This window comes from Coregonus clupeaformis, chromosome 31 (genome assembly GCF_020615455.1).
Source record: "Coregonus clupeaformis isolate EN_2021a chromosome 31, ASM2061545v1, whole genome shotgun sequence".
Lineage (NCBI taxonomy): Eukaryota > Metazoa > Chordata > Actinopteri > Salmoniformes > Salmonidae > Coregonus > Coregonus clupeaformis.
Genome location: NC_059222.1, coordinates 4,191,911 through 4,214,536, shown reverse-complemented (window position 1 = coordinate 4,214,536; position 22,626 = coordinate 4,191,911). Strand labels below are relative to the sequence as shown.

Genomic DNA, 22,626 nt, shown 5'->3' with positions numbered 1-22,626 from the left:
AGTGTTTGAATATTATTATAATTATTATCAATATTATATATACACTTCAACTACTAATAAACTAAGAATTTACTATTATTCAGTTACAGAAAAATATGTGATAACAATATATTTAACCACACAAAATAAGTTAAACATCATAGCTAAGTCATTCTTCAAAACAAATATATGGATATATATTGTAAATGTACATTACCAATAAATCCAACAGTGAAATAAATTCTAAATGCTCTTCAATCACGAGCAAAAAGGTTAATCCAGGAACCCTCTGCTACACTGAACCGTTAAAGGTTCCTACAAGAACCCCTCAACTAACCAAAGGTGCAAATATGATCCGTTCACTAGCAATGGTTCCTTGAGGAACTCCAGGGTTCCTTGAGGATCTCCAGGGTTCCTTAAGTCACCCCTAATTCTAAGAGTGTACACTGTAAAAAGAAAAGTTTCCTGTAGGATCCTTTAGGGGTTCTGTATAATGAAAATGTGGGGGAACCCCTATAAGTTCTTTGAAGAACTCTTGAAAAAGGTTTCTCTAAGAACCTTTTGGGGTTCATTTTTTAAACTCCCTTTCCATCCTTCCCCCATTATATACATTTTTTAAAAATAATAATAATGATAATAATAACAATATTGACAATATTGATTTAAATAATTCATTGTTTATTTAGTGGCACCACAAACGTGAATTAATATTTACACAACAATTTACCAAACAAAACACATAAAAAATTGCATCAGAACATATTAATAATAAATAATAAGTTTACTTTGTATACTGGCATTAATTTTTTATTGTATTTTTATTAAATAATTATGTACAATAAAAACCACATACATTAAAAATGAATGCAGGTAAACTAACAATATTGTAGACTTGATGCTAAATACATATTGAGTGTGTGTCCAACAACCACTTAGTTATGTTAGGAAGTTTGCCATCTTTATGACCGGCCCTGGTAACTTCACCCCAATTTCTCTCATCCCCAAAACACAGTAACTTAAGAACATAAGTGTTTTTCTGACATTTTTGGGAAATGTAACTGAAAATACAAAATACAGCCCTAGTAGAGCCCCAAATCCCATGGAGACTTCCTCTAGGGCGTGGATGTTCTCCCCATCAAAGGCCAGCATGATTTCACTCTCGTGATTAAATTGATTTCCGCCGATGTGCAGTAAAGGAGTGGGGAGCGGTGAAATCTGTGTCAACAAAAGTAAGAAAAGATTAACACACATACAATTAACAAAGAATATAACAAATATTCAGCTGTAGTTTTACAGTGCATTCGGAAAGTATTCAGACCCCGTCCCTATTTGTACATTTTGTTACGTTATAGCCTTATTCTAAAATTGAATTTTTTTTTTTTATGTCCTCATTAATCTATACACAATACTCCATAATGACAAAGCGAAAACAGGTTTTAAGAAATGTTTGCAAATGTATTACAAATAAAAAACAGAAATACCTTATTTACATAATTATTCAGACCCTTTGCTATTGAGCTCAGGTGCATCCTATTTCCATGGATCATCCTTGATGTTTCTACAACTTGATTGGAGTCCCCCTGTGGTAAATTCAATTGATTGGACCTGAATTGGAAAGGCACACACCTGTCTATATAAGGTCCCACAGTTGACAGTGCATGTCAGAGCAAAAACAAGGCCATGAGGTCGAAGGAATTGTTAGTAGAGCTCCGGGACAGGATTGTGTCGAGGCACAGATCTGGGGAAGGGTACCAAATAATTACTCCAGCATTGAAGGTGCCCAAGAACACAGTGGCCTCCATCATTCTTAAATGGAAGAAGTTTGGAACCACCAAGACTCTTCCTAGAGCTGGCCGCCCGGCCAAACTGTGCAATTGGGGGAGAAGGGCCTTGGTCAGGGAGGTGACCAAGAACCCGATGGTCACTCTGACAGAGCTCCAGAGTTCCTCTGTGGAGATGGGAGAACCTTCGAGAAAGACAACCATCTCTGCAGCACTCCACTTGTCATGCCTTTATGGTAGAGTGGCCAGACAGAAGCCACTCCTCAGTAAAAGGCACATGACAGTCCGCTTGGAGTTCGCAAAAGGCACCTAAAGGACACAGACCAGAAACAATATTCTCTGGTCTGATAAAACCAAGATTGAACTCTTTGGCCTGAGCGTCACGTCTGGAGGAAACCAGCCACCATAACTACAGTGAAGCATGGTGATGGCAGCATCATGCTGTGGGGATGTTTTTCAGCGGCAGGGACTGGGAGACTCAGTATCAAGGGAAAGATTAATGGAGAAAGGTACAGAGAGATCCTTGATGAAAACCTGCTCCAGAGCTCTCAGGACCTCAGACTGGGGTAAAGGTTCTCCTTCCAACAGGACAACGACCATAAGCACACAGCCAAGACAATGCAGGAGTGGCTTTTGGACATGTCTTTGAATGTCCTTGAGTGGCCCAGCCAGAGCCCGGACTTGAACCCGATCTAACATCTCTGTAGAGATCTGAAAATAGCTGTGCAGCGAGGCTCCCCATCCAACCTGACAGAGCTTGAGAGGATCTGCAGAGAAGAATGGGAGAAACTCCCGAAATACAGGTGTACCAAGCTTGTAGCGTCATACCCAAGACTCAAGGCTGTAATCACTGCCAAAGGTGCTTCAACAAATTACTGAGTAAAGGGTCTGAATACTTATCTAAATGTGATATTTCATAAACAAATGTAATACACTTGCAAAAATGTCTTACAACCTGTTTTTGCTTTGTCATTATCGGGTCTTGTGTGTAGATTGATGATGGGGAAAAAACTATTTAATCCATTTCAGAATAAGGCTGTAATGTAGACTTATATAGAATTAGAAAATAGCAAATGTGTGACCTCACTCACAATGCTGAAGTGACGCAGTGCAGGGAACACATTAAGGCTCTCTTTGGTGTGGTGGGTGCCAATAAATGGCCTCTCTCCACCGAAGTCCACTTCATTTTGTCCTGCAGGAGGCTAAGGTCAGGATGGTTTCTTTTGCATTCTTCCTTCATTCTTTCGATGTGCTTTGTCACACTGAAGGTGTCCTCTGCATTCTGTATCAATGCCTAGTAAAGATTAGTACAATACCAGTCAATTTCATCAGAATAAGAAAAGTGAGAGTTTTTTTTCAAATTCATGATCCACTGAGCATATGTTGACAATTATATGACTGTTATTTACTTGGTTCAAAGTGGTGTAGCAGACAGGCCCCCAAGTAGCTCCACATCATGCGTGCCATTAGTTACCTATGACACAAACACACATATGCAGAGGTAAAGCTCTTGATTTTTAAGGAATGTTCCCACTTCATTGGATAGTCACATATACTATACTCACAAACTATTAACTGCAACTTTGTTGACAAGCAAACACTTGCTGGAACTAAGTTTAGGTTTAGGTTTAGGGGTAGGGATAAGGTTAGCCACAAACCTTGGTTGTCTTTGATGCTGGGCCTTCATTCCCATCAGAACTCCTTTTCTGTGTGAACTTAGCTCTGATGATTTTAACCTGTGTTTTACAGTCAAGAGGTTGCCTTTCTTTTTTGAATTCATGTTTTATCATCCCATGCCATGATTCCTTAGTAAAGGAGAATGGAGATTTAGTTATGACCACACATTACTGTGAAATGTGTAAAAAAATTAATATAATAAATATAATAATAATAATAATAATAATATTAATATATATATATATATATATATATATATATATATATATATATATATATATATATATATATCACTCACATTTCCTTGTCCTGTGCGGTCCCTTAGAAAATGGGTACTTGGTCACCAATGATGTACAGACGTTGGTATATTTTCTGCTTTTAGGGTACCTTTGAAAATATTAAATCAATGTAGTGTTCCATTACAGCATAACACATCACATGAATACACGCACACACACACACACACACACACAAACTCACATGATGTACCAATTTATAAATTTACCAGGTATATGTGCACATTGTATTAAATTAAACTTGATTTGGCTCCTCCTCTTGGACCGATGAGTGGGAGAGTGGAAATCTTCACTCTGTTGGTTGAGTTTACACTGCAGGATATGGGGAACTCAGGAAGGGGGAATATTGTGGGCCACAGTTTTGTGATGGTTGGTGGATGGTGGTTGTTGGTTGTTGGCTGGTAGTTGGGGCTGGTAGTAAATTGTAGTGGGTTGGTCTTGGAGAGAGCTGAAACATAGAAGCATATACGTTTACATGTTTAGTTCTGTCATCACAAACACAAAGCAGATTGTAAAATCTATACAGGAAGAAACAAGGTATGAATTCTTGTTATGGTATTACAAGTTCAATAGCTTTGTTGTACAAGGAACAATTATATCGAGATCATTATTTTTGAAAAAATAGCTGATAATTACCTCACAGTTACATCCTTTTTTAAATGTCCAATTAATTTAGCAAATCAAACTTCAGTTTTCATGACAGGAAACAGTTGTTTGATCATCATGTCATTTAAGCCCATGAGTGTCTCACCATCGATGAGGTAGTCTGTTGTGTAAAGTTGAGAAAGTTGTATTAGATATGAGATATTAATAGCAGTAGTTGTTTTACAGGATTATATATTGCATTGGAGTCAAGACTGGAGCCAAGTATACAGACCCATCCTCTTAAAACCAAGATCCAGGGTATCAAAACCTATGACGCGATCACAACCATTTTAAATGCTGAAACACAAGACTCCATCTCAATCTCTGTCATATTTTAGACAGAATCACTTGCAAATCCAATGCTGGAGAGGGATTGTGAGTCTACCCTGTGTCTGTGCAGTCTGTTGTGTCTGTGCAGAGTGGTACTGTGCATGTGTTTTTTGACTGCTCCCAGCATTGTCTCATCTGGTGTCTTTTGGCCAGTGTCTGTGCAATGTTGTTGTAGTACTGATGTTTGGCTTCAAAGCGCATACATGACAGATGGATAAGTGGTCCATATGCCATCAGCAGTTGAGGGTAATGGATCAGAAAGTGCATCTTGGGTGTTTGCTTGTTAGGGAAGACTTCTTGAAAAATAGAATTTTGGGTGTTTGCTTGTTAGGGAAGACTTCTTGAAAAAGGGGATGAAATTCCATAATTTTCTCTTCCAGGTATGGTACCCAAGACATTTTGATGGTAGGTGCCATGATTATGTCCCCAATTTCTCTCAGTAACTGGTACACTTCCCATGCATCACAGCTGGATATTTGGGACCCAATCATTTGGGGAAGCAATCTAAAAATGCAGTCCCAGCCCGATGCCCATTCTTCCTCAGGACATGCTCAGATAGTGGTGGTGGTCTGGATGCTCTGTCGTATTTGCCATAGGGGAAGTTATCAATCTCGTATTTAGCTGGGCCACAGTGATTTGTTTTGTCTTCACAAGCTTCTGTAACACCAACCTCAGTACAGCAGGTATGATGCCCTCAAGGAAGTCATGCATAACGTCAGGGGGAAATAAATACATAATGGGTGAAGGTGCATATGTAATCTCAGAGAAGCAGCATGGACTTCTGACACCATAGACTCTTGCATTTTCCAGGTTTTCTTGGACTGCCTGCAGGTGGTAGCTGTAATTTGATAAGTCCAACATGGTGAACTCCCCATCTGTAAACTTTGAACAGATCTCGTCCTTGATTGCTGTGCAAAAGCAACAGATCTTTCCTGAACTGAAGTTTTTTGATAAACCAGCAACATCATGGGAAGAGAGGATGTCAGCGGAGATTGTGTCAATGGTGACACGAAAGACCGTGCTTTCTCCGTTGCACTCCAAAGATGTACAGATGTATCTCTCTCGCTCTAACCATTCCCATTTCTTCACAGCAGTATTGCTCCAGCATCCACTCTGTGTTGATGCTTCTCATGCACTCTTCAAAAATATTTTTCTGGTTTAAAAGCTCACACAAGTCATCGTCCTCATCTACATTGATGTGAATGTTTCAAAGATGGAATTTCTGGGCATCACTGTAGTGGGACATAAATTAATCAAAAATAGAATGAAGATCCTCCACTACACTGCTCTGCACAGTTGCAGGAACACAATGCTTCTCTATAATCTTCAACATAAAAAGGCAAAGGTTTCTCTTCAGGCCTCTAACCAGGTCTTCAGCTTTGAAGTCGACGGACTCAATAACATTAGTTGCAGGCGCCCACAAGAGATTAGAGTCATCGTCATTCACATTTTCCTCAATGTAGTCAGGCACAGGGATTACAGAACCATTCGGCCTATCTGTCAGCAAATCTTTGTGTTTTCTGTCTATACAGTACCAGTCAAAAGTTTGGACAAACCTATTCCAGGGTTTTTCTTTATTTGTAAAATTTTCTACATTGTGGAATAATAGTGAAGACATCAAAACTATGAAATAACACATATGGAATCATGTAGTAACCAAAAAACTGTTAAACAAATCAAACTATATTTTATATTTGCGATTCTCCAAATAGCCAACCATTGTCTTGATGACAGCTTTGCACACTCTTGGCATTCTCTCAACCAGCTTCATGACGTAGTCACCTGGAATGCATTTCAATTAAAAGGTGTGCCTTCTTAAAAGTTAATTTGTGGAATTGATTTCCTTCTTAATGTGTTTGAGCATGTGACAAGGTAGGGGGGTATACAGAAGATAGCCCTATTTGGTTAAAGACCAAGTCCATATTATGGCAAGAACAGCTCAAATAAGCAAAGAGAAACGACAGTCCATCATTACTTTAAGACATGAAGGTCAGTCAATACGGAAAATGTCAAGAACTTTGAAAGTTTTTTCAAGTGCAGTCGCAAAAACCATCAAGCGCTACGATGAAACTGGCTCTCATGAGGACCGCCACAGGAATGGAAGACCCAGAGTTACCTCTGCTGCAGAGGATAAGTTCATTAGAGTTACCAGCCTCAGAAATTGCAGCCCAAATAAATGCTTCACATATTTCAAGTCACAGACACATCTCAACATCAACTGTTCAGAGGGGACTGTGTGAATCAGGCCTTCATGGTCGATTTGCTGCAAAGAAACCACTACTAAAGGACACCAATAAGAAAAAGAGACCTGCTTGGGCAAAGAAACACGAGCAAAGGACATTAGACCGGTGGAAAAGTGTCCTTTGGTCTGGAGTCCATATTGGAGATTTTCTGTTCCAACCGCGTGTCTTTGTGAGACGCAATGTGGGTGAATGGATGATCTCAGCATCGGTATTTCCCATTGTAAAGCATGGAGGAGGAGGTGTTATGGTGTGTGGGTGCTTTGCTGGTGACACTGTCTGTGATTTATTTAGAATTCAAGGCACACTTAACCAGCATAGCTACCACAGCATTCTGCAGCGATTCGCCATCTGGTTTGGCCTTAGTGGGACTATCATTTGTTTTTCAACAGTACAATGACCCAATACACCTCCAGGCTGTGTAAGGGCTATTTTACCATGAAGGAGAGTGATGGAGTGCTGCATCAGATGACCTGGCCTCCACAATCCCCCGACCTCAACCCAATTGAGATGGTTTGGGATGAGTTGGACCGCAGAGTGAAGGAAAAGCAGCCAACAAGTGCTCAGCATTTGTGGGAACTCCTTCAAGATTGTTGGAAAAGCATTCCAGGTAAAGTTGGTTGAGAGAATGCCAAGAGTGTGAAAAGCTGTCATCAAGGCAAAGGGTGGCTATTTGAAGAATCTCAATATAAAATATATTTTTTGTTTGTTTAACACTTTTTTGTTTGCTACATGATTCCATATGTGCTATTTCATAGTTTTGATGTCTTCACTATTATTCTACAATGTAATAAATAGTAAAAATAAAGAATAACCCTTGATTGAGTAGGTGTGTCCAAACTTTTGACTGGTAGTGTGTGTATATATATATATATATATATATATGACCCGTTTCAGGTAACTAGGCGTATGTTGCGGGTCACTACTTCACAGGAGAGCTGTTTGAAAAACATGTGAACTTTCATAATCCTAAATAACAAACTTGTATGCCATCTGTAAACACAAATAAAATTGTCAAATTACGAGCCTAGTTGGTTTAGACAAAGAAAAAGACAGCAACCTTACCGCTAGCCATGATTGGCTGAGATAATGAGTGGGCTGGACATGCCGAGAGATGAGTTTGAATTGGTCTGCCATATAACAAGTTTCTGTCTATTTGAGCTGGTCAGTATGTCTAGGTAATCCTGTCTAACGCAGCTTTAAAAAATATATATTGTGTATTAAAACTGCATAAGTGTTGCTCTCCACTTTCTGGAGGACCGAGTTTTGAAATAAGTGGAAATCGAGTATGAAAGCTAAGGAGATGGAGACAACACCTGTTACATCTTCAAACTAAGGGCAACCAATGCATCCGACCGGAGATGTGTCCATCCATGAATTATGTATACGGGTAAGATAGTCTAGCTAGCTACGTTTACAGATATTACACGTTTCTAATTTTGACAGAAAGAGCCATTTGCTTGGCTAGCTATAGCCTAATGTTAGCTAGCTAACATTGAACCTGGTTGGTTAGCTCCCTGCAGATTCATGCAGGGCAGTAACGTTATGAGTTGTGATTATGGTTACTTGTTTACCTAGCTATCTAGCTAATGTTAGCTGGCTGGCTCACTAACTAACGTTACATGTATGACCTTATTATTCGTATCTCAGAGCTATTTGCTTAGCTAGCTATAGCATCATGTTAGCTATCTAACATTGAACCTGGTAGGTTAGCTACCTGCAGATTCATGCAGGATAGTAACGTCATGAGTTGGGATTATGGTTTATTGCTTACCTAGCTAGCTAGCTACATGTCTTAACAAAAGACTCCACTATGCAAGTAACCATTTCAAGTGCGTTCGTAAATTCAGTCTGGCCATCTACTCCGATTTCAGAGCACTCTCATCTGAGTGTGCCAGAGCACAGAATAACTGATTAATTTACGAACGCTCAACACCCGTTGAATATGGCCGGTGTCAGTAAACGTCGGCAAAAAGGCGTAATTAAATTGTTGCCAGCAGCACAGTTACAGTCACCAATGCTCTGGATATCATGAAAACAGCCTAGCCAGCTCTGCTAGGGCGAGTAAAATGGTCAGAGTGTGGTGTTATCTCATTATGTGTCTGGAAGTAGCTAGCAAGCTAGCCAATGATAGCCAGTTAGCTTGGGTGCTTGACTGCCGATGTGAGGTCAGAACGTTTGTATCAACCCTACTCATCGGCCAGAGTGTCCGGTGTGCGCTCTGAACGCTCCGAGAGCTACACATTTTGAATTTACGAACGGACAATCTGACAGCACAGTTGCAGTCACGAACACTCTGGATAACATAACAGCCTAACCAGCTCTGCTAGGGCGAGTAATGTTCAGTGAGCTGTTCTGTGTCTGGAAGTAGCTAGCAAGTTAGCTTGGGTGCTTGACTTCTGTTGTTAGTACAGAACGCTCGGATCAACCCTTAAAGAGATGGGTGGGGCTAAAGCTTAAGAAGGTGTGAACGATGTTGAATGGGTGTAGACAAAGAAGGGCACTCCAGTAGTAGTACCAATGGCAATTTTCTCAAAAGTGAGTTTACAAGTTTATCAACTTTCAAAGCTAAATTAATTTCCCATGATTCCTCAACTGTAGTGTATGATATACCATTTTGTAGCTCTGAGTCTCTACTTTTATCCAATGTAAAAAACACAATTTCAAATTTTGCTACATTAGACCGATTTGAGCCGGTCGGTCACGTATGTCCTATATGACGCAAAGAATGTATATGTTTTCATGCAACCTCCAAGTCCACACGTTAACAGGAACCCTGGCTCACTCTGGTGATATTGACCAATGTGGCGAATCTGTTTTATGAGCGGGAAAAAATGCTTGTTGCATATTGGGCAGTTATACAAAGCAGGCATTTTGACTGGTGTTGACTGGCAGGTAGCCTAGTAGTTAAAGCATTCGAATCGTCCAGCCGACAAGGTGAACAAATCTGTTGTTCTGTCCTTGAGCAAGCCAGTTATAACACCGCCACAACAAGAGCTACCCGGTTGTTGGGTTGAAAGCGGAAGTCAAGTTTTGGTTGGACCTTGCATGCAATTGACGATAAAAATGTATTTAAATTAAAAACCTTCGAAAAGAGAGGTGTAGTCCTCCAACTGATTTTGCTGAAGCCACTGGCACACATCCTCCACTGACCATCCAGATACTTCAGAATTTCTGAAAAGAAACAACAGAATCAGGTTTCATGCCGGATTCCAGTTAGGCTGTGCAAAGGCACTACATACCCTGTCCTCACCAGGAATACCCATGAAATGACCAAAACCAACCCACCAAAGACACATTGGTGTGCAATTTGTATGCTAATAGATTTAAGTTTGTATTGACTGCTATGTAGGATAAATCCACACTAAAAATGCAGCTGTCCTAAAACATATCCTTACCTTCTTCTTGATCCCAATTACATTGTGTCCATGTTCTGTCCTAAGAAGAATTTCAAAGGAAGGGAAAATGTGTCAAATAATAGTCTTACAAGCATTTAAATAAATACAAATATTAAAAAAATATTGAAATATAAATGGCATCGACATACAATTGAATGCAAAATGGAAGAACATATTGGAGAAAGCACTAGCCAATACAATACTACCATACAGTAAAAGTACTGCCATACAGGCTTAATATCAAATTTCAAGCTATCGTTGTAAACAAATTGTTCAATATTTTATCAGGCTGACTTGAAAGATTATAGGCAACATTTTGCTGCGTGGCAATACTGTGTTTGGATTCTGAAGGGCATGCAAAAGAGGTAGTCTAGTCACTGTATTAATAACATTATGCATTTGAATCCCATCTAGCTAGCTACCATCTAAGCTATTCACTTCTCTCCACAAGGGGACATACATGTAACGTTTCCAAAATGGGATAGTATTGTACATGTAATGTTATGCCCCCTTGTGAGTTCATGATGGTATTGCATGCTGTAGCATAAAGAGGAAGCCCTCCATTAGAAAGAGGAAGCCCTCCATTGACAGATCCAGTTAGTCTCATTGTTGTCGTAGCACTCACGTCGGAAAGGCTGTTGTGTCGTCAGCTAACTTAATGATGGTGTTGGAGTCGTGCTTGGCCACACAGTCGTGGGTGAACAGGGAGTACAGGAGGGAACTAAGCATGCACCCCTGAGAGGCCCCCGTGTTGAGGATCAGCGTGGATGATGTGTTGTTGCCTACCCTTACCACCTGGGGGCGGCCCGTCAGGAAGTCCAGGATCCAGTTGCTGAGGGTGGTGTTTAGTCCCAGGGTCCTTAGCTTAGTGATGAGCTTTGTGGGCACTATGGTGTTGAACGCGGAGTTGTAGTCAATGAACAGCATTATCACATAGGTGTTCCTTTTGTCCAGGTGGGAAAGGGCAGTGTGGACTGCGATTGAGATTGCGTAATCTGTGGATCTGTTGGGGCAGTATGCGAATTGGATTGGGTCTAGGGTTTCCGGGATGATGGTGTTGATGTGAGCCTTGACCTGCCTTTCAAAGCACTTCATGGCTACTGACGTGAGTGCTACGGGGAAGAAGTCATTTAGGCAGGTTACCTTCGCTTTCTTGGGAAGGGACTATGGTGGTCTGCTTGAAATAAGTAGGTATTACAGACTCGGTCAGGGAGAGGTTGAAAATGTCAGTTGGTCCGCGCATGCTCTGAGTACACGTCCTGGTAATCTGTCTGGCCCCACGGCCTTGTGAATGTTGACCTGTTTAAAGCTCTTGCTCACATCGGCTATGGAGAGCGTGACCACACAGTCGTCCGGAACAGCTTGTGCTCTCATGCATGCTTCAGTGTTGCTTGCCTCAAAGCCAGCATAAAAGGCATTTAGCCCATCTGGTAGGCTCGCGTCACTGAACAGCTCGCGGCTGGGTTAACCTTTGTAGTCCGTAATAGTTTGCAAGCCCTGCCACATCCGACAAGCGTCAGAGCCAGTGTAGTAGGATTCAATCTTAGTCCTGTATTGACGCTTTGCCTGTTTGATGGTTCGTCTGGGGGCATAACGGGATTTCTTATACATGTAAGCATCCGGATTAATGTCCCGCTCCTTGAAAGCGGCAGCTCTAGCCTTTAGCTCGGTGCGGATGTTGCCTCTAATCCATGGCTTCTGGTTGGGATATGTACGTATGGTCACTGTTTGGACGACGTCGTCAATGCACTTTTTGATGAAGCCGGTGACTGAGGTGGTATACTCCACAATACAATTGGATGAATCCCAGAACATATTCCAGTCTGTGCTAGCAAAACAGTCTATATCAAATAAAAAATTTTATTTGTCACATGCACAGAATACAGAAGGTGTCAAATTAAAATAAAAAGACTGGGAAAAATCGATTTGAACATTCATCCAACTCGGAATTCCAACTAGGGCCTCTTTCTAGTGCTCCTACACAGATCATACACATAACTTTAGCTACCGAGCCAGCCAGCAAATGTTAGCTACCTAGCTAACAGTACGCTTTAACTTGCAATGAAAACGACTTTCTGACTAAATTAGAAATGTATAATATCTTAAAATATAGCTAGACTCTTACCCGTATACATGGATAAATGCTTGTCCCTCTGTCATGGATGCCATGGATGCCAGGGTTGCCCCCTTAGTTTGAAGATGTAATCCGGAGACGGGTGTTTTATAAAACAGCCTTCTTTCTGTGTTCTCTTTTAGGACTTTCTCCGTATCCTAAATCAGGGATTTCCTCATTGTCTGATTCATTTTCAGAGTCAGAGAGAGTCAGCATGGCACGATCATACTCCAGAAAGTAGTCCATCACAACGTGTACATCACTGAGTGTAGATTGTTGTGACGTGACTCTCATTCTTGTGATGACTATTTATTGAATAATTACCTACTATGTTTAATTGTTACTAGATTAAATTTATCATGTAACAATTAAGTCATTAGGAATTTTGGGCACCACGGGAAAAGTTGTTTAACGAGTTAAAGTTTCCCGAATTAACTATAAAGATATCTAGATATCTCTTATCATTTAACAGTCATTTATTAATCATTTACCTCATATCAGTCTCATTCTGAAAGTCGTAGGCTCTTTAAGTCTACACAAATCCAGGTCTTACTGATCATTCCATACCACACAAATTGATGTAATTATTTATTTACTAACTAATTAAAAATGATAACACAAGATACAAACATGTACACGGTATAGGTAGGGATTAGAAACTTAATACAATGAAAACGGGTCCATAGCGGACTAACACAATAGATGGCGAGTTAAAGAGAGACCTAAGCTCACAGTAACCCTAATTCTTTGCCCGGAACTGCCGCCCGTTTGGGAAGAAAAGCAATGCATGTGTTTACGAGTTGGAGGTCTTCGTCGTGTATCTCTGTTGGACCCAGGCCTTCGTGGGAAGGGGTCGATTGGTCCTTCTCTTTCGGATGGCCTTTTAGATGTAAGGCTCAGATTGTCCACAAGAGATCACAATGTCCTTTTTCTTAGTTGTCTGTTTACTTTCACTTGTTCTGGAAGTGGTTTTCTGAGGGCGGCTAATCAGCCATGTCGATGAGCCCCTGTGGGGTGATGAGAGCAGTGTAGTAGACGATGGTTTGAAGAGAGTAACAGGATGGTCCCACTTAAATTCACCTTCTTAGATACAGAACAGCTACTCAGCCGTAACATTGATTGTTAGTGGAGGCAACTTTGTCGTCACCTCGTGTTGATTTTCGGGGTCGGGACCAATATGGACAAAAACCTGCAGCTTGAGGTCCATCTAGTCTGATCTGATAATTCTTATCTCAATCTTTCATGCACTCTGGTAAAGAGGGGGGTTTCCGTCATACTGACACGCTCTCTGAGCTCCCTCGGGCGTGGCAAGTGACGAGGCAAAAGTATTATCATCACTATGATTTTGTTAGAAAGCTAAAATCACATTCCTATCTTCATGAAAACATTGTCTTCCTCCTTGATATTTTCTACACAACGTAAAAGATGTAAACCTGATATAGACAGTGTAAAAACTCTTCAAGTCACAATTTTTTCGTTATAATGCCTTTATACAATTTTTAATGACATCACAAAATAGACATTTATTTTCCATATTCCATTTCTCATCATTCCGAACGTCTGGATGTTGAAATATATTGTCCCGATGTTCATTATTGGATGTTGATGTTTTTGGGCGGATAAAAGTCTCTGAAACAAAGGCATTCCTTTCACCATAATATAATGCCAGAGATAGATTATCCTCCTCTCTAATTTATGGCAGTATTAAGGTGTCAAGACCTTTGATCCTCACGCATGGAGAGTCATGACAGTCCCCCTCTGGTGGTTCAACCTTGGAAGGATTCTGCAAGTTTGCAACCCACCATTAAAGAAAATGACCACGGGATGTCCTGGTTGTGGATCATCATTGCGGGCCCGTCTTCCGGTTGTCCTGGCTGGTAGATCTAAGTTGTAACTTAAACAGACGTTAACAACGCACAACACTCAGGCAATACATCATTACACTTCTTCCCCAAATGGGCGCCGTTGCGGCACTAACTGGTGGTCGTATGGGTAACTTGTTTGTTGCAATATCACTTCCTTAGTGTCAAAGGAAAATAAAAATAAATAAGAAAAAAAACACAACAAAAGATATACAAAATACATTTCCCCCACCTTAATCATCTACTTGGATGCTATTCTATGTACGTCCATGGTCTTGGCTAAATAACTCAATCATGACATTTGTCTAATGTCATATCTAGGGCGACCCTACTTGAAGGTGGGTAGTTAAGGCACTCTCTAAAATGGCACCCTGAATGACAAAGCTTCCATTGTTGGCACTACAGGGCTGACCTAGTGAACTCTGGGGAAGATGCTGGGGATGCTGTAGATGCGTCACCTGATGGGGTTTTGGAAAATCGGGATTGCTTCCATCCCACAGGTGATCCTAGCATGAGACCTCATTAAGTCTTCCTTTGCGCGTGTGTGCCTGTGTACATAGTAGGTGCACACGCCAAGGGCAATAAGACCAAAGATCATGGTAACAGTCAGGATACTGTTGGGCACCGTCCAAGAGTGGGTGACAGACCAATCTTTTGGTTTATAGCCAATCGGGTCAACTAGTGCTTCATTCAGTACGCTAAGATCAACAGTCATTGGTCCCTCGTACTGAATTTGATTTTGAATAGCTGGTGGTAACTCAAGGGAACGTTTAGCAAAAGCATCAGGCATTTCAATATCTGTGTCTATCCTGTCTTCAGGAAGTTGGTATAGGGCTCACGTTAACCCTTTCAGCGATTATTTTGCTAGCAATGTTTTACCGGAACACGCAGAAACATAAAATAAATGTTTTTGCCATTGGTCTTACTCACGCTACCGAAGCGCGATAGACGGAGAGATAATACTTTGCTTCGGCCAACAACTATATTTTCTCACATTTCTTTAATTGACTGGCCCATATGTCCTAGCTCAAGAAATGTATACTGACCGAGTCTACTCGCTTCTGAACAGCGAGAGATAGAAATAGTACCACGGTTGATCAACTTTGTCTATTTCTCTTGATAACTGCATTTGCTGGCTCATATGTCTTAGCTCGTAGCATTCAGTAAATCCCCTACACACTGACCTTTCGTCAGATATACAACACCGGAGTCAATCTCTCCCTACTAGTATCTGGAGGAAAAGGGACCCCACACACACCACTCTCAACAACAATCCTGCCTACAGCGCTATTGGTGCACAACGTATCTTGCTACACAATTCCTATGGACTGAATTCAACAGTAAGGCCTAGTTCTATCTTAGACTCCTCGCACGGGGGCTCCAAAATGTCGTGACGTGACTATCATTCTTGTGATTACTATTATTTATCGAATAATTACCTACTATGTTTAATTGTTACTAGATTAAATTAATCATGTAACAATTAACTCATTATGAATTTGGGGCACCACAGGAAAAGTAGTTTAACGAGTTACCGTTTCCCGAATTAACTCTAAAGATATCTAGATATCGCTTATCATTTAACAGTCATTTATTAATAATTTACCTCATATCAGTCTCATTCTGAAAGTCGTAGGCTCTTTAAGTCTGCACGAACCCAGGTCTTACTGATCATTCCGTACCACACAAATTGATGTAATTATTTATTTACAAACTAATTAAAAATGATAACACAAGCTACAAACACGTACACGGTATAGGTAGGGATTAGAAACTTAATACAATGAAAGCGGGTCCCTAGCGGACTAACACAATATGACACTTGTTACAAAAGATTGCGAGTTAAAGAGAGAGAGAGAAAACACTTGGATACACATGGACCTATGCTCACAGTAATCCTAATACATTGCCCGGGACTGCCGCCCGTTTGGGAAGAAAAACAATGCATGTATTTACATGTTGGAGGTCATCGTCGTGTATCTCTGTTGGACCCAGGCCTTCGTGGGAAGGGGACGATTGGGCCTTCTCTTTCGGATTGCCTTTTATATGTAAGGCTCAGATTGTCCACAAGAGGTCAAAATGTCCTTCTTCTTAGTTTTCTGTTTACTTTCACTCGTTCTGGAAGTGGTCTTCTGAGGACGGCTAATCAGCCGTGTCGATGAGCCCCTGTGGGGTGATGAGAGCAGTGTAGTAGACGATGCTTTGAAGAGAGTAACAGGATGGTCCCACTTAAATTCACCTTCTTAGATACAGTACTTAGAACAGCTACTCAGCCATTACATTGATCGTTAGTGGAGGCAACTTTGTCGTCTTCACCTCTTGTTGATTTTCAGGGTCGGGACCAATATGGACAAAAGCTGCAGCTTGAGGTCTGTTTAGTCTGATCTGATAATTCATATCTCAATCTTTTATGCACTCTGGTAAAGAGGGGGGTTTCCGTCATACTGACACGCTCTCTGAGCTCCCTCGGGTGTGGCTAGTTACGAGGCAACAGTATTATCATCACTATGATTTTGTTAAAAAGCTAAAATCACATTCCTATCTTCACGAAAACATTGTCTTCCTCCTTGATATTTTCTACACAAGGTAAAGGATGTAACCCTGATATTGACAGTGTAAAAACTCTTCAAGTCACACTGTTTTCGTTATAATGCCTTTGTACCAGTTTTAATGACATCACAAAATAGACATTAATTTTCCATTTTCCATTTCTCATCATTCCCAATGTTTGGATGTTGAAATATATTGTTGGATGTTGAAGTTTTTGGGCTGCAAAAAGTATCTGAAACAAAGGCATTCCTTTCACCATACTAGAATGCCAGAGATAGATTCTCCTCCTCTCTAATTTATGGCAGTATTAAGGTGTCAAGACCGGCACAGCCCCCCTGTGGGTAAGAGGATCTGGTTGTTGTCGGCCATTTGCCAAGCTTTGATCCTCACCCAGGGAGAGAAAGGGAAAGGCCCAACAAGAGCCCAAGAAAAGGCTCCGCTACGACCCAGAACAGCTACAGGCTGCTAAAGATGAGGTGAAGGCAGGGAGGAGCCTGAGGAAGGTGGCTCGTGCTTCCTGTCAGTACCTGTTAACAGGGAAACCAATGGTCCAAAAACATTTAACTATTTCAGTTTGGTGACATGCTGTAAAAGGTCACCGAACTGACTGTGCACTTTGGTCTTTTAGGGAGTCCCGTTCATTTTCTTCACCTGTGCACAATCAAGAGCAGAAAGAGAGGCACGCAGGAATGTCGCGTCTCAATTTGGGTTAGAGCATGTCATTTGCAAATGAGTTTAATAGATAGCACACGTGGGAATTTAGGACATGCGTTATTCACATGCGTTATTGCACACATGAGATTTGACAATTATTGAACACACAGCACTCGTGAATAAATTGGCACAGCAAAGGTATTTCAAAACATGTGAACAAAGCAAACGTGAGAGCAAAAAAACGAAAGCTCTTTGTCAGCAGGTGACAGGTTTGCTTGTGTAAATGCAGTTTGGCGCAGTGGTATTCTTTTTAAGATTCTGCATTCTGCAATTCATTATTGATTGATTCAGTGTGTGTTATTGATGACCACATTGCTATTAGCACCCTACTCATGAAAAATGTGTTTAATATTAGCCATAATAATATTAATACTAATGTTCATTTAAACGAAAATCATGAATAATGACTGTTTTTTACAAGTGTATATGGTTAATTAAGCATGGTTTTAAACTGCGAGAGAATCGCTTCCCCTGGTGGAAAGACTCAGTACGGTATCCAATGAGTAGCATAATGCGTGTTGACCTTACGTCGTGATGTACAGCGTCAGAAGGGTCAGTTTTTTCATATTACCATGTCAATCAATGCTTGAATAGAAACGTAGCTAACACCCCAGATTTTTATTCTAACATAGTCACGTTAGTTTTCATTGCAGCCTTGTTTGAATGCTGCAGTTAGGCAAAATGTTTATGGAACACCGTTAGGTAGCAGTACATGGTTGATAATAGCTACCGTGAATTTCCCTGCCTGGTACAAGATAGCAAGATGACAATAGCTTTAGTACATTAGTTATCACACTTGCGTATCAATAGCGGTGTAAAATAATGAATTTTGACTATCATAGCTCTGCATTCATGGAACAATAACCTTGGCTTTGGCAAGTCCTTTGCCCTTCTGACTCCTACACTAGCTAGATAGTTAATAACAATACTGGGATGGCCCCTTGATTGGCTATGAAGATATTGTGTATTGATTGTAGAAGTGTAATTTTGACTATCATAGCTCTGCATTCATGGAAAATAACCTTTGCATGCATTCAAACCTTTGCCCTTCTGACTCCTAGCTATACAAGCTAGCTAATAACATTACTTGGATGGCCCCTTCATTCTCAGGAGCTATGGCTATGAAGATATGTTTGGATTGTAGAAGTCTGCATGAAAATCTTTATTGGTTATACATAAAATACCATGTAGTGAACATTAAAATACAATCCTAATAAGTGTTGTGCATATGTATTTTCTGTAATATTCCAGTTTGAAGAGCCGTCCAGGGGCACAAGCACGGCTGCAAAAATAATTGGACAGGAAGACCTTGAAAAGTGCTGCCCGACTGCAAGAAGAGAGGCTGGCCAAGATTAAGGTTAGTAAAAATATTTCATCTGTGGAACTGTTTACCCGTTTCACAACATTATTATCATATCACACAGCATTTGGCTGCATTCTGTAATTTCATGCTGCTTTTTTTCTTATCATTACAGGCTAAATTGCAAGAGCTGTCCTTTGAAGAAAGGGGAGCGATGCTGGAGCTGGCTGCTTCCCATCTACTTGGAGTGATTTTTGACATCATGGAGTACCGTACAGCTATCCCAGGGTCTCCTGACAACCTCGCTGATGCAACTGCATTAATTGTAGGGAGACTCCTACACCTTACAACACACAACTGCTGCCATTTCACCAATGCAATATTCAATTTCTAAATTACCAAGTATATTTACATAACAGGTTAACACTTTCCACGACTACACTGAACTTTATTCTTAATTTGGATCCCAATTAGGAAAAATACTCCATTTGGTGATATCTTTGCAAGTCCTTTTTTTGTGAATTTGTCCTTGGTCTGGGTGATATCAGTTCAGTACTTTATCAGAATGTTTCCCTTACACTGTGCTTTTGTTATTTTGAGGAATGTTACAGATACTACCTTGTATTCATGTTTATCTCTCTAATAAAACTATTTGACCTGATCTGTGTAATCGGACCGACTTGTTTTGTTCTGTATTTACACAAGGGTAGTCCATCCGTCTTTCTGGATATCTACCCACCTGTAGGTCAGCTAATTTGAAGTGTAAACAGTCAAGAGCATAGATATCCAGGAAAGGAGAACAGGTTAGTAAAAAATGCCCAATTACTGTTTCTCACACAAGTTTATTGTTGCCCACAAAAACTTCCCTTATTTATATGTTTATATGTTTGGTTGTAGGCCCACCTCTTTCAACAATAATTCTGATACTCTGTAGGTTCACACTTCCCAGGAAGAACCAAGCCTGTTAGCAAACCAGGTTAGCTATATACAGAAAAATAGCTTGCTAGCTCTCTACTTGGCTAGCTAGTTAGCTGCCTAGCTGAACACAGAATGTTAGTGCACTGTTCTTTGAATGGCTAAATGGATCCATCTCGTTGCAAGACTTTGGCTAAAGTTGACATGTTGAATCTTGAATACTCCAGCCAACGACATGAGACGTTCAGATCAAACAAACCGCTGCCTCATCTTATGTATCTGAACTGGGCTTTGTGGCTATTCCGTGCCAGTACACTTGTGTGAACTTAAGTAGCAAGCTAGCTAGCAAAGATCTGTGTGGTTTTCAAACCACAGACATCATAAATGTAACACAAGGTCAAGTAACATTATACACACACAAGGTAGCTAGTTACGACTAACTATTGAAGTGACATTTTATATTCAAATGAAACAAACCAATGTCGCAGTCTGCTAACAAGCTACTACGGCAATCGATCAATAATATAATAATACAAAAATGTTTATTTTCAATTTACAATCTGTAGAAACAATGAGAATAGAAGGGTTCAGAACTTTTGTGAAACATCACAGTACAGTTGAAAAATATATGGCAAATATAAATCCAATATGGATGGTGTTAAGAGATAGATGGGAGGTGTTGAATGGAGCTGAAGGATGGGACTAATAACAATTAACATCAACCAATAACAACAAGATAACTAATGTAAAGCATAATGTGTCCATAATAAGTATATAGGTTATAGGTTGAGCGCTTTTGTGAAAGAGCACAGTTGGAAAGATATGGCATATAGAGGCAAACCGGATGGACATCATGGAAATGATCGGATAGGTTGAGGGTAGAGGAAGTTCAGGAGTAAAAACAAGCAAGGTAGAATTATTGTAAAATTGACTGTGTCTATAAGGTGTGTATATAGTATGTATATGCTGGAAGTAGAGGGCTAAGCGTTGTTGTTCACTAGTTTACTCCAATTACGGAAGGGGTGGTGGGGTTGGAAAGTAATAAAGGGAAATATATATATATTTTTTAAAGGATATGTATATATGTATGTATGTGTATATGTATGTGTATGTATGTATATGTATTGATATATATATATTTGCGAGAAAAAATACATATGGGGGATTGGAAGTGATGCAGACAATTACATTGATGGAAGTTACAATCTATCTGCAATGTTAAAGCTGATCTACCCCCAAAAAAAAAAAAGCAAGCAAGCTAACACGAACTATTGGACCCGTGGCTTGAAAACAATAAAATCAAGTAAACCAAAATATTACTGGCATACATATTTAAAACAAAAAAGCAACATTTCACTTTATATCTAGTAAGATATATTATCTAGCTAGCTATGTCTTACCTTTTCAGCAAATCCTTAGTTCTCGCCAGTGGGTGAATGCAAAGCCGAGTTTTACTTTCGTCTTGGCCCGGGCTCTATCGCTTTCCCTTTTTGCCTGTCTGCTATCCAAATTTCTCTGTTTCATTAGCTTAGATGGAGGAGTCGTTGCTGCTGGGTCAAGTCGTTTGCCCCTTGTGTTTTCCATGTCTGTAAACTAGCTATTTCTGTTAGCCATTAGCCAAGTGTTGGCCATGGGCTCAGCTAGCTATCACACTGCCTCCTCACTGACAGAAAACACATCACTCATTGTGCGGGCCACAAAATCCGGCAGGTAAAGCCGACCCGACTGGGAAAATAAATACAACTGAATACAGCGGATGTCAGACAGGCTAGGGGCGCACTATTGTTACTGATGCATCACATTGGATGACCACTAGCGACTTATTGGAGCTTTTGAAAATAAGAATAAATAAAAAAAAGTTAAATTATTGCAGCTTTAAGTGACAAGTGGATTTTGCACCCCTCAAAGGAAATAGATGGCTGAAATAGATGGCAGGAAATAGATGGCTGAAAAATACAGCTCCTCAGGTGGGCGGAGCATGCACGTTGCTACTTTCTGTGCCCCCAAATGTTTGGATATACTGGTAATTAAGTAACAAGGTTGTTAGCTAGCTAGCTAGCTAAAGAGGTTACATGACTGAAGAAGGTGTAAACAAATGTCCGCGAGTGGTTTTGGAACAGCCCACGAAATGGTTTATGAATGTAAAGCCAATTCATGATAGTAAGAAAAGAAAAAAACATCGCGCCGGTAATATGGGTCATATATTTGTACCTGTTTGTTCTAGAAACAATATTTTTTCACTGTAGTAATGGAACAACAATGACAGTTACAAATCTGCACTCGCTTTTATCTCTAGGGCACTCTCAAAAGACAGTACAGCGAAGCATAATCATTACAATAATTATTATCTGGGATTGTTTTTCTTAGCACACCGTACTCCCAAAATAAAATGGCAGGTTGCACAGCAAAATATTTAGGGCATATGCAACCAAAATGGCGGTGCTGTTGAAGGTGTACCAAAAAATATTAAAACATTATTTGATAAAACATTGAATTTGGCCTTACTGCTTTTAGACAATATAAATACATTGAATAACACATTAATACATGTCAAAACAGATAGTAAAACAATAAATCAAAAGGAAGTATGTTTTGAAGTACACTACCATTCAAAAGTTTGGGGTCACTTCGAAAATTCCTTGTTTTCGAAAGAAAAGCAAATTTTTTGTCCATTAAAATAACATCAAATTGATCAGAAATACAGTGTAGACATTGTTAATGTTGTAAATGGCTATTGTATCTGGAAACGGCTGATGTTTTATGGAATATCTAGATAGGCGTACAGAGGCCCATTATCAGCAACCATCAGTCCTGTGTTCCAATGGT

The 22,626-nt window shown here is 40.2% G+C and overlaps 1 protein-coding gene and 2 long non-coding RNA genes across 3 annotated transcripts in view; 1 reads left to right on the top strand and 2 right to left on the bottom strand.

The window, feature by feature from the left end:
- LOC121547935 (pro-neuregulin-3, membrane-bound isoform-like) overlaps nucleotides 1-22,626 on the bottom strand; it is a 472,942-nt gene that overhangs the window by 405,202 nt on the left and 45,114 nt on the right. The gene's annotated exons all lie outside the window — the stretch shown is intronic.
- Nucleotides 779-3,810, bottom strand: LOC121547158. Its single transcript, XR_005996495.1, has 5 exons — nucleotides 3,736-3,810; nucleotides 3,419-3,565; nucleotides 3,170-3,234; nucleotides 2,852-3,054; nucleotides 779-1,194 (listed from the first exon to the last, which is right to left on the bottom strand). It is a non-coding gene; the product is annotated as an uncharacterized LOC121547158 (long non-coding RNA).
- LOC121547157 lies at nucleotides 18,843-19,546 on the top strand. Its single transcript, XR_005996494.1, has 2 exons — nucleotides 18,843-18,942; nucleotides 19,061-19,546. It is a non-coding gene; the product is annotated as an uncharacterized LOC121547157 (long non-coding RNA).